The sequence below is a fragment of the Chelonia mydas genome, chromosome 20 (genome assembly GCF_015237465.2).
Source record: "Chelonia mydas isolate rCheMyd1 chromosome 20, rCheMyd1.pri.v2, whole genome shotgun sequence".
NCBI lineage: Eukaryota > Metazoa > Chordata > Testudines > Cheloniidae > Chelonia > Chelonia mydas.
Window position 1 is genome coordinate 13,896,052 of NC_051260.2, and position 11,277 is coordinate 13,907,328.

The following is an 11,277-nucleotide window of genomic DNA, read 5'->3' on the forward strand; positions in this document are numbered from 1 at the left end:
TCGAGGTCTTTGCTGCAGGGGTCAGATATTCAAACCCTGCTGATGACACCTGGCGGGAGATTACACACAGCTGCAGTGTTGCCAGCTCCAGGTGGTTGAATTAAAGCCCCAGCTCCTGGAGTCATGTGATTAGGTGAGACTCTCAGCTTTCATTTAAAAAATGGAGACAGTTTCTAGCTGCAGAGAAAAGCCTGAGAAAGTGACGTGACCATTTTTAAGCCAATCTCATTTGGGGTTGGCCAGACTGCGCCAGGGCAGGGGTGGCTCAGAGAGGACTGGGAGATTGTCTCCCCCAGACACGAGTGAGCAGTGGGAAGCTGGGAAATAGAAATGCAGTATTCCTCCCTGGGCCATGACTCCAAACTGAAAACCCATCCCTATTCTGAGTCCCCCAAAACCATATAAACAACAGCTGAGGTCTGTCCCTCTTTCTAGACGCAGAGATGTCCAGGGAGCTGGAGCAGATGCGGACTGATCAATCCGTGCTCAGAGCCAGTGGTAACAATTCAGCTTACTCCCAGGTGTCCGTTTGTTGGTATTGCTGTTGTTACCCCTTTGGCCCAGCAGCCAGGTTCCTTGCTCAGAAATCTCCACAGCTGCCCCTCCAGGGAGCTCTGTGCCCGGGGAGCTCTGTCTCTGCTCTTCCCCGGGTCCCACTCACAGCTCCTTCAGAAGGTGAGGGCAGGCGGGGGTGTGGAGCAGGGCTCAGGAGGAGGAAGGCCGGGGTGGGGGAACAGGAGTAGGAAGCTGAGATGGGGCTGGAGTATTCCAGCCCTGGGTGGCCATGGCAATCTGGGATCCCCCCCACACCAGTTCCAGCCTGAGTAAGCAGCATTTGGGATTCATTCCCTGGGATGGAGGCATCGAGGCAGGAAACCCAGGGCCAAGCCCCACCCTTGCGGACTCCTGGCCGGGACGCACCCAGTACCCCCAGAGCCTGCGCTGAGGGCTCTGTGTGCACCAGGGGCCCCATTCTGAATGGCGGGGCGGGGAGGGCGGGGGGCGGGAAGCTGATTAACCCTTTAGTGCCGGGGATTCTCACCCCAGTGTGTTCCCAGTCTGGGCTTTGGGGAACAGTCTGGGTTGGGCTGCTACAGAGAGGCTGTTTCTTGTGCCCCAGAATCATTTGGGGAAAAGCTGGGAGAAAACTGGGGATGGGGGCTATCAAGGCTGAGTCCCCACTCTGGTACTTTGAGTGTAGAAGGTGGGGGCCCGCAAGGATTCTAAAAATTAATACTGGCCACTCCAGGGTTGTATTAAAACTCCCAAGTTTACAGCTTTTCTCTGACCTTGGCTTGATAAACGCTGCCACCACCCAAATGCAAAAAAGGCCCCTTGGACCCAGGAAGGAGCACTTGGGAATTCCTCCTTGTGGGGTACCCTGAAGCCCTTTCACCCGTCCGCCCCGGGGAAGAGCTAAGAAAGAAAACAAAGGAAAGCAGCTGTTGCCACCAGCTAATCCAACAGCAGATACACAAACCTCTTAGGACACAAAAATCCAAATCCTGTTTTTAAAAAAGGTAAATTTTATTAAAAACAAAAAGAAAGAAAATACATCCAGAACTTAGGCTTTTGCTCAATTTGAAAAGAACAATTCCAAAAATTAAGCACCCAAAATAGATTTCTTGGGGGTTCAGCTTAAAGGTTACAAGCAAACAAAAGAATCTGGGGTTAGCAGAGAGGAGAGCCACAAGCCAAAATAAAGAAATAACCTGATCGCATCTAGCTAAACATTCCCTGTCCCAATGAGTCCTGCTAGGTATGGAAAATAATTTTTAATACCTGGTTCAAACCTTACACAGCATTGCTGCTCCCTGTCCCTGCAGCCCAGAGAGAATAACCGACAAAGGGAAAGTTTCTTTCCCAATTTTAAAAAGTTCTAGCCTTCCCATTGGCTCTTTTGGTCAGGTGTCCACTTTGTTTTCTCTACCTGCGGGACTTTTTTACCCTTTACAGGTAAAGCAAGGAGAGAACAGCTTCCAAGAGGGATTTTACAGCTAACTGGCTGGCTGGGTGTTCATCAAAGGGAGCTACCCCCCTTTATTTATCACAGGGGCCCATTAGGGGCTGAGGGGAGGCAGGTAGATTCAAGGGCTTGGCAGAAAGAGGAGGCCCAGGTGTAATAAGCTCGGGGCAGGGCAGTGGGGGTGTCATAAATATAAAGGGAAGGGTAACAACCTTTATGTAAGCAGTAACATAAAATCCCTTCTGGCCAGATGTACTGCATCACTTTAGCTGTAAGGGGTTAAGAAGCTCAAATAACCTGGTTGGCACTTGACCAAGAGGACCAATAAGGAAAGAAGATACTTTCAAATCTGTGGGGGAGGACGGTTTTGTCTGTGCTCTCTTTGTTTGTTCCCTGTCCGGACGGTACAACATCTCCTGAAAACATACCTGAAATAATTCATCTAAGTTTACAAAAACTGTAAGAAAGGCAAGGAAATGCATTAGATTATCTTTTGTTTTAGCTTGTGAATTGTCCCTATGCTAAGAGGTAGTTTAATTCTTGTTTTGTAACTGGGAAGCAGAGTCAGAGGAGAGTCCTCTGTGTTTAAAATCTTTTTATTTATCCTGTAAAATTACCTTCCATCCTGATTTTGCAGGTGTGATTCTCTTACTTTTTTTAATAAATAAAATATTTCTTTTAAGAACCTGATTGATTTTCAGTGTCTTAAAACCCAAAGGGTTTGGTCTGTGTTCACACTGTAACCAATTGGTTAGCATATTATTCTCAAGCCTCCCAAGGAAAGGGGGTGAAGGGGCTTGGGGGAATATTTTGGGGGACTAGGGACTCCAAGTGACCCTTTCCTGCATTTTTGTGTGAATCACTTGGTGGTGTCAGCAATACCGTTCAAGGACAAGGAAAGGAATTTGTGCCTTGGGGAAGTTTTCAACTTAATCTGGTAAAATATAAACTTAGGGGGTCTTTCATACAGGTCCCCACATCTGTACCCCAGAGTTCAGAGTGGGGAGGGGACCCTGACAGGAGGAGAGGAAGGGCTCCTGCTGGGATTTGGGGAGAGGGGGCAGGATTGATCTGAATAAATTTGACCCTGGTGAAAGGCTGGTGTCCTGCTGGAGTTTTAAGCTTGGTCTCCAGTCCCTAATGACTGTATCGGACCGACTGTAACAAACTCGGTGCCTCCCACTGCTGAGAAAGGGGCCCTATTTCAGTGTCACAGACAGGCCCCAAATCCCGGTGCTTACGGTCTGTACACAGACACGCCAGGCCGAGCTGCACACACCCGTGGCTTTGGATAGCTTCTGGCAGCTTTGGACACACAGAACATGGTTAGCGCCACTGGAGGCTCCCAAACTATTTAAAGAAGGGGTGGGCAAGCTTTTTGGCCCTAGGGCCACATTGGGAAATAGAAATGGTATGGCGGGCCATGAATGCTCACAAAATTGGGGTTGGGGTGTGGGAGGGGGTGAGGGCTCTGGTTAGGGGTGGGGGCTCTGGGGTGGGGCTTGGGATGAGGAGTTTGGGGTGTAGGAGGGTGCTCTGGGCTGGGACAGAGATATTCAGAGGATCAGGGCTGGGGCAGGGGTGCGGGAAGGGGTGCGGTTCCGGCTGCGGGTGCAGGAGGGTGCTCCGGGATGAGATGAAGGGGTTTGGAGAGTGCGAGGGGGATCCGGGCTGAGGCAGGGGGTTGGAGCGCAGGGAGAGGCTGAGGGGTGCAGGCGCCGAGCAGCGCTTAACTCAAGTGGCTCCCGGAAGCAGTGGAATATCCCTTCTCCAGCTCCTAGGCAGGGGTGCAGCCAGGTGGCTCTGGATGCTGCCCCATCTGCAGGCACCGCCCCTGCAGCTCCCATTGGAGCACGGGAGAGGACCATTGGAGAGTGTAGGAGCCGGAGCGGGGCCATTCCATAGTTTCTGGGAGCTGCATGGTGCAACCCCTGACCCTGCTCCGTGGCTGGAGTGCTGGAGTGGGGTTGAGCTGCGGGGTGCAGCCCCGACCCTGCTCCCCTGTCAGAGCGGGGCTGCACCACCCGGCTTGGCCAGCACCCCAGCGCCCCGGCCGGAGGAGGGCTGAGTCGTGCGGTGCAGCCCCTGACCCAGCGCGCCAGCCGGAGTGGGGACGAGCTGCGTGGTGCAGCCCCCGACCCAGCACCCCAGCTTGAGCAGGGCCAAGCCGCATGGTGTGGCGTGTGACCCAGCGCCCCGACAGGTCTGAGACACCATGGCAAGGAGAAGTTTGTGCTGCCATAGCCCATGTAGGTGGCAGCTTCTCCCACTGATAATGTGACATCCTCCACTGCATGGGTGTGAACTGAGGGCCTGTAACAGTAATGTCTTGGCCCAGTGGTTAGAGCCCTGCTCTGGGACTCAGCAGTGCTGGCTTCCATCCCTGACTGTGCTGCTGGGTGGCCTTGGTCAAGTCACTGCCCCGCTCTGGGCCTCAGGTTCTCCTTCTGCAAAATGGCCAAATGATGCTTTGTAAAGTGCTTTTCTCTCCCCTGATGAAAGGTACTATCTCCAAGCTGGGCCAAAGGAGCAGCTTCATTAACTGGTAGTAGGTTGTTATCCCCTAGTGGCCCAGTAATGAGGCTGCTCTGCTAGCAGTTGACACTCTCCCCAGCCCTTTGTTCATTTGGATAATTCAAGATATAAGCAGAGTCAGAATGAGCTCTCCCCTAACATCTGGTGGTGAGCTGTGGAAAAGGACTTCAGGGGCTGATCTTGTTTGCATGGGCACACCCACCCTGCCTAACATGATGGGACTACTTGCCCAAATGGTCACTTTGGCTGCTGTGGGATCCCCAGTCTCTTTGTTATTGGGGCAGGAGTAATAAAGGTTGTTATCCTGGTTATGTGAATCAAGGACTGTAGAAGCGTACTGGGCTTTTTATGTCTGAGGGACTCACCCTCAACTAAGTAGCACTGACCAGGCAAGGGATATGGGTTCCAAAGGCCAGTGAATTAGGAGAAGATTGGGAGTAGGTATTTGTACCTGGTGGTATGGGGGTCTGAAACACTACCTTGAGTGGTTCTCTTTCCACTGTGTAATAATAGAGCTAATTTAGACTGAAGTAAGAGTCTTGTTACATATAGCAGAGCTGAAATCATTGATACCTAGGTCAAAGCATTAGATCTACTGTGGGCTAATGGTTCTGGTGCAAGAAAATTATCCATGTTTACCAGCAGTGAGGCTCCCCTACTGAGAGCTGTGTTAAGTGCAGGGGGCCTGAAGACATATTGGTGAGTGGCTAGTGAGATGACTGGCAGAGAAATGTGGCCAGCTGGGTGGCTAGTGGGAGAGGCATGGCCAGCTGGTGGCTGGCGAAAGGGCTGGTGGAGAGGACGGGAGCAGAACCCCACAGAGAGGAGTGGCAATTGGTGGTCGAGGGCCTGAGCAGTGGAGAGTGTGAGGTGCCTCCATACCTCCCCCCCTTCCACCCAGGCTGGGAGGTGAACTCTGCAGATGAACTTCTGAACTCTGGGGCTGCACTGACCAAGGACAGCAACTGTGAGTTGGGTGACTTTTGGGTTGCTGGACTTAAGACCCTGAGGGGAAAAGGACATTGCCCAACTTACTTGGGGGTGGGTCTTTTGCTCTTGGTTTGTGTTATGAATCCTGTTTGTGGTGTTTCCCCAACATAACGCTGCATTGTTTCCATCCTTTATTAAAAGGCTTTTGCTACACGCAGACTCCGTCATAGAATCATAGAATATCAGGGTTGGAAGGGACCCCAGAAGGTCATCTAGTCCAACCCCCTGCTCGAAGCAGGACCAATTCCCAGTTAAATCATCCCAGCCAGGGCTTTGTCAAGCCTGACCTTAAAAACCTCTAAGGAAGGAGATTCTACCACCTCCCTAGGTAACGCATTCCAGTGTTTCACCACCCTCTTAGTGAAAAAGTTTTTCCTAATATCCAATCTAAACCTCCCCCATTGCAACTTGAGACCATTACTCCTCGTTCTGTCATCTGCTACCATTGAGAACAGTCTAGAGCCATCCTCTTTGGAACCCCCTTTCAGGTAGTTGAAAGCAGCTATCAAATCCCCCCTCATTCTTCTCTTCTGCAGACTAAACAATCCCAGCTCCCTCAGCCTCTCCTCATAAGTCATGTGTTCCTGTCCCCTAATCATTTTTGTTGCCCTTCGCTGGACTCTCTCCAATTTATCCACATCCTTCTTGTAGTGTGGGGCCCAAAACTGGACACAGTACTCCAGATGAGGCCTCACCAGTGTCGAATAGAGGGGAACAATCACGTCCCTCGATCTGCTCGCTATGCCCCTACTTATACATCCCAAAATACCATTGGCCTTCTTGGCAACAAGGGCACACTGCTGACTCATATCCAGCTTCTCGTCCACTGTCACCCCTAGGTCCTTTTCCGCAGAACTGCTGCCTAGCCATTCGGTCCCTAGTCTGTAGCGGTGCATTGGATTCTTCCATCCTAAGTGCAGGACCCTGCACTTGTCCTTGTTGAACCTCTTCAGATTTCTTTTGGCCCAAACCTCCAATTTGTCTAGGTCCTTCTGTATCCTATCCCTCCCCTCCAGCGTATCTACCACTCCTCCCAGTTTAGTATCATCCGCAAATTTGCTGAGAGTGCAATCCACACCATCCTCCAGATCATTTATGAAGATATTGAACAAAACCGGCCCCAGGACCGACCCCGTCCTAGCGAGAGGGGAAGTATCGCCTCTTAGAGGCGCCCAGGGCGGTGGTATGTATTTGTCCCAGGTCTCTGCGTGGGGGCTTGAGCCAGTTTTGCATTGTGTTAGTGAAACGGAACCCCTAGATACTGAACCCGGCCCTTGTTGCTGACAAGTCTGACGGGCAGAAGCGTTACATAAATAAAAGACAAACGGAGCGATATTCCTCAGGGGCTGCTTAAATAAAACCTCCTCCCTCTTTAGGAGTTTGTTGCACTCCCAGGAACCAGGAGGTAAAACTTCGGAAGATCTGCAAGAGATCTGAACGGAGCAAGCACAGACACCGCAGCCAAGCGCTACCGAAGAACATTTCAAGTGTCATCGCAGAGCGAGGCGGCGAGGTGAAACCGTAGCTGCGTATGTGGAAGAGCTAAAAATATTCGCTGACTAGGGCTCGGTTGGAAATGTCCTACGTGCTGCAGGGCAGATTAGTAACACCACAAACCAATGAGGGACTTCAAGGACGACTGCTGGCAGAAGGGGACGTAACCTGGCCCAAAGCAACAGACACTGGAAGCAGCAGTGAAAAAACTTACAAGCTTTGCCCTTAAAAGGCAGGGACAATCAAAGTGACTCAGGCACCTTAGAGGTGTTTCCGCATCAGTTTGTAACTTTAAAATGGCAGCATCTCAAGCCCCGGAGGGCAGGGCCGGATTTACACCTTATGCGCCCCAAGGCACAGCATCTTCAGCGCCCCCTTGCCTGCAGCTGGCCTTCGTGTTGCACACAATTTTAGAGAGGTAAGGTGCCCCTAGAATGCCCAGCGCCCCGAGGCATGTGCCTACTATGCCTATTTGGAAATCCGGCCCTGCCGGAGGGTAGACCTCAATGGTACGTCTACACAGCATACTAAGCCGGGGCTCTGGCTCAGGTTTAAGACCAACTTCCACACAGGATTTAGTTTGACTCAGGCTTGCAGAGCCTGCTAGGGGGTGGGGTCAGAGCCGAAGTCCCACTGCCATGCAAGTCAGAGCCCAAACGTTCTGTAGTGTGGATGCAGCTTAGCTCCATGTCACCCGACTTGTGTGTGGAGAGTCCGCCAACACTATCTTACAATCCCCAGGGACTGTGCTTCCCAGCCCTTCAATTCCAAAACTTGCCACTTGCTTTCCAGGAACCTTATGTAACACGGGGATACTGAAAATGGCCTCCTTTGTAAAGGACATTGAGACCTTCTGAGGAAATGAGCTAGAGAAGAGGTAGGTAGTATTAGGGTGCAGGTCCAACACAGGTTGGTCCAGCCCCTCTCCTCAACAAGGGGTCAGCTGCTGCTCTGGAGGTGAAAGGCTCTTGGTATCTCCTCAACCACCAGGCCCCGTAATGTCCTCGGGACGATGCCCCTCTGGGTTCCTGACCAGGATGTCGGTTATTCTTTCCCCTGAGAATCAACCCTTAAGATTGGCCCACTTCCCACGGCATTGGGAGATGAGTCAGAGCTGCGGGACACCAGTGTGGTGCTGAGGTGGGCCAGCTACTGCTCTCATTTACCCGGGTGTGGGGCAGGAGTAACTCTACTGAAGTCAATGGGGTTAGGCATGATTTCCCCGTGGAATATTCCAGCTGCTGGGGGTGGTTCGAACAAGGCTTCCCACGCCCAGGAAAGACAGAGCCTGCTCCCTCCGCCCACCTTGAGGAGCAGCAATCAGCTGTTTGTGGTGAAGCAGCAGCTTCCTCTCCCATGGGAAGACTGCAGTGTCTGGTGGTGGGCTGGAGCAGGGAGGTGTTTCAGACCTGCTCCCCTTTTCCTCCACATTCTTCACTGCTGTGTAAGTGGGGTTGGACTGAGCTCCCCTCTGATGTGGAGCGATGAGCTGGGGGAACAGACTCCAGGAGCAGACCATGTTTGCCTAAGCACCCTACTCTGCCGAGGAACTCAGCGGAGGGAACTGCTTCGCCAAAGTGATCCCTTTTGGCTGCTGTTGGTTTACAAATCACTTTAGCAGGGAGCGGAGGGGAATGGCATGTGGTGACCCTGATTGTGTGAGGAAAGGGCAGCAGAACTGTGCTTAGCCTGCCCTGATTGATGCTCACTCGCTAAGCATCGGGGTAGGGATGCCAAATCCCCATGAGAGTGAGAGGGAAAGAGGGTCGGGACAGGAGTTTGAAGGCAGAGCTGATTAGACACACTGGAGAGTCTTTGTTTTGTTAAGTTTCAGAGTAGCAGCCGTGTTAGTCTGTATCCGCAAAAAGAACAGGAGGACTTGTGGCACCTTAGAGACTAACAAATTTATCTGAGCATAAGCTTTCGTGAGCTACAGCCCACTTCATCAGTGAAGTGAGCTGTAGCTCACGAAAGCTTATGCTCAAATAAATTGGTTAGTCTCTAAGGTGCCACAAGTCCTCCTGTTCTTTTTGTTTTGTTTTGTTAGGCGATCGCTAGAGCTGAAATCACTGAGAACCAGGTCTAGCCGCTGAGCCTTAGGGCACGTCCACGCTGAACACGCTGCATCGGCACAGCTGCACCGAGGCCACCGTGGCACTTTAATGGAGAGAGCTTCTCCCGTCGGTGTAGTTAATCCACCTCCCCAAGAGGCGGTAGCTGTGTCGATGGGAGAAGCTCTCCTGCCCACCCAGCGGTGTCTACACAGGGGGTCAGGCTGGGATAACTACATCGCACAGGGGGCGGGGGGGAGGCGGTTTTCTCACACCCCTGAGCGACGTAGTTATACCGATGTAGGTCTGTAGGTCTCAGTTGTATATGCGGTGGGGGCCGCAGCATATGAGGTATTTCTCGACGCCATCTCCCCACCTCCCGCCCCTCCGGCGGGAGTTGAACTCACATGAACGCTCTGAAGGCTGAGCCTTCGCTGACCAAGGACAGCAGCTGTGAGTGGGGTGCAGGGGAGAGAAAGCGCAAAGACAGGTTAAAGGAGAATTTGTTGGACTTTCAGACCGCCAGGGGAGAAACTGAGGCAAAGGATACTGCCCAATATATTCTGGGGTAGGAGTTTGCTCATGGTTAAGGCTACGATTATGTCACGGAGGTCACAGACTTGAGCCTTTCCCCTCCAATTAGCTCTGCCCCCCAATAATCCCCACCCAAGAACTGATCAGGGGGCAGGGAGCTCCCTAGCCTGATGGGGAAGGCCACCGGTCACCTCACCCCCGACGCCTGCGATGGGCTCTACTTGGCGAGGCCCCACTGCCCGGACCCGTCTCCTCCCGGAGGGGCTGGGCTGCGATGCTGATCTTCTTGACGCCATGGAAGGGGGCGGCGTGGGGCGTGCCGGCATGGACGGGAAAGGCCGTCTCCACCACCAAATATCCCCAGCTCCACCACAGCGGGTGGCGGGGGACCTCTGCAGTTGCCTAACCACAGCGGGAAGAGGGGAGACCCCCCCTCCGATCTCTCAGCCACTACAGGGAGTGAGGGGACCCCACAGCAGCCCAGCCTCCCGTGGGCAGTGGAGGACCCTAAACCTCCCAGTTGCTGCAGGTGGTGGGGAACCGGAGCTCCCTGATGCCGCAGGTGATGGGACCCCCCACAACTGCTCAGCTGCCATGGGGAGCAGGGGACTACGAAGCTCCCATTCACTGCAGCTGCGGTGGGGGACCCCGGAGCTCCAGGAGCAGTGGGCGCTGAGATGAACCCGCCTCCCCGTTTTGTCAGTATAGTTTTAGTGAAAGTCAGGACAGGTCACAGGCTTCTGTGAATTGTTGTTTATTGCCTGCGACCTGTCCGTGATTTTTACAAAAATAGCTTTGCCTTATTCATGGTCAGAAGCTTTTGAATTTTGGTTGTGGGGTTTCCCATATTACTGCCAGGTTCCTTTCCCCTTTTTATTGAAAGTTCTCTTTGTTATACACAGACTCAGTGCTTGTGACAGGGGATGTAATTGCCTCTTAGAGGCACCTGGGGTGGTCTGAAGTTTTCCCAGATTACTGGGTGGGGGTCTGACGGGTTCGGTCACAGAGATCCCCTTGGGACTGTCACCTGATGTGCTGAAATTACCTCTGAGTCAGTTTTCCCTGCCAACTTGGGACTCCAGAAACTGGCCTTGTTGAGCCAGACACGCTAGCCCTCTGCAACACAGACCCAGGGTCTGGGCCATGCCCCCAAAGCTGAAGACTTTAACTAATAACAGCTCAGCAGGTTACCTGTCTCCAGCACCCAGACACCCAGCTCCCAATGGGATCCAAACCTCAAATACATCTGTTTTACTCTGTATAAAGTTTACTCATGGTAAATTCGTAAATTCTTCGCCCTCTGTATCACTGATAAAGAGATATGTACAGCTGTTTGCTCCCCCAGGTGTTAATCACTTACTCTGGGTTTATTAATATTCAAAAGTGATTTTATTAAGTATAAAGAGTAGGATTTAAGTGGTTTCAAGTAATAACAGCCAGAACAAAGTAAGTCACACAGCAAAATAAAACAAAATACGCAAGTCTGAGCCTAGGACATTAAGAAACTGATTACAGGTATCAAGTATCAGAGCGTGAGCTGTGTTAGTCTGTATCCACAAAAACAACGAGGAGTCCGGTGAAAACCTTAAAGGCTAACAGATTTATTTGGGCATAAGCTTTCAAGGGTAAAAAACCCACCCACTTGCATCTGAAGAAGTGGGTTTTTTACCCAAGAAAGCTTATGCCAAATAAATCTGTTTGTCTTTA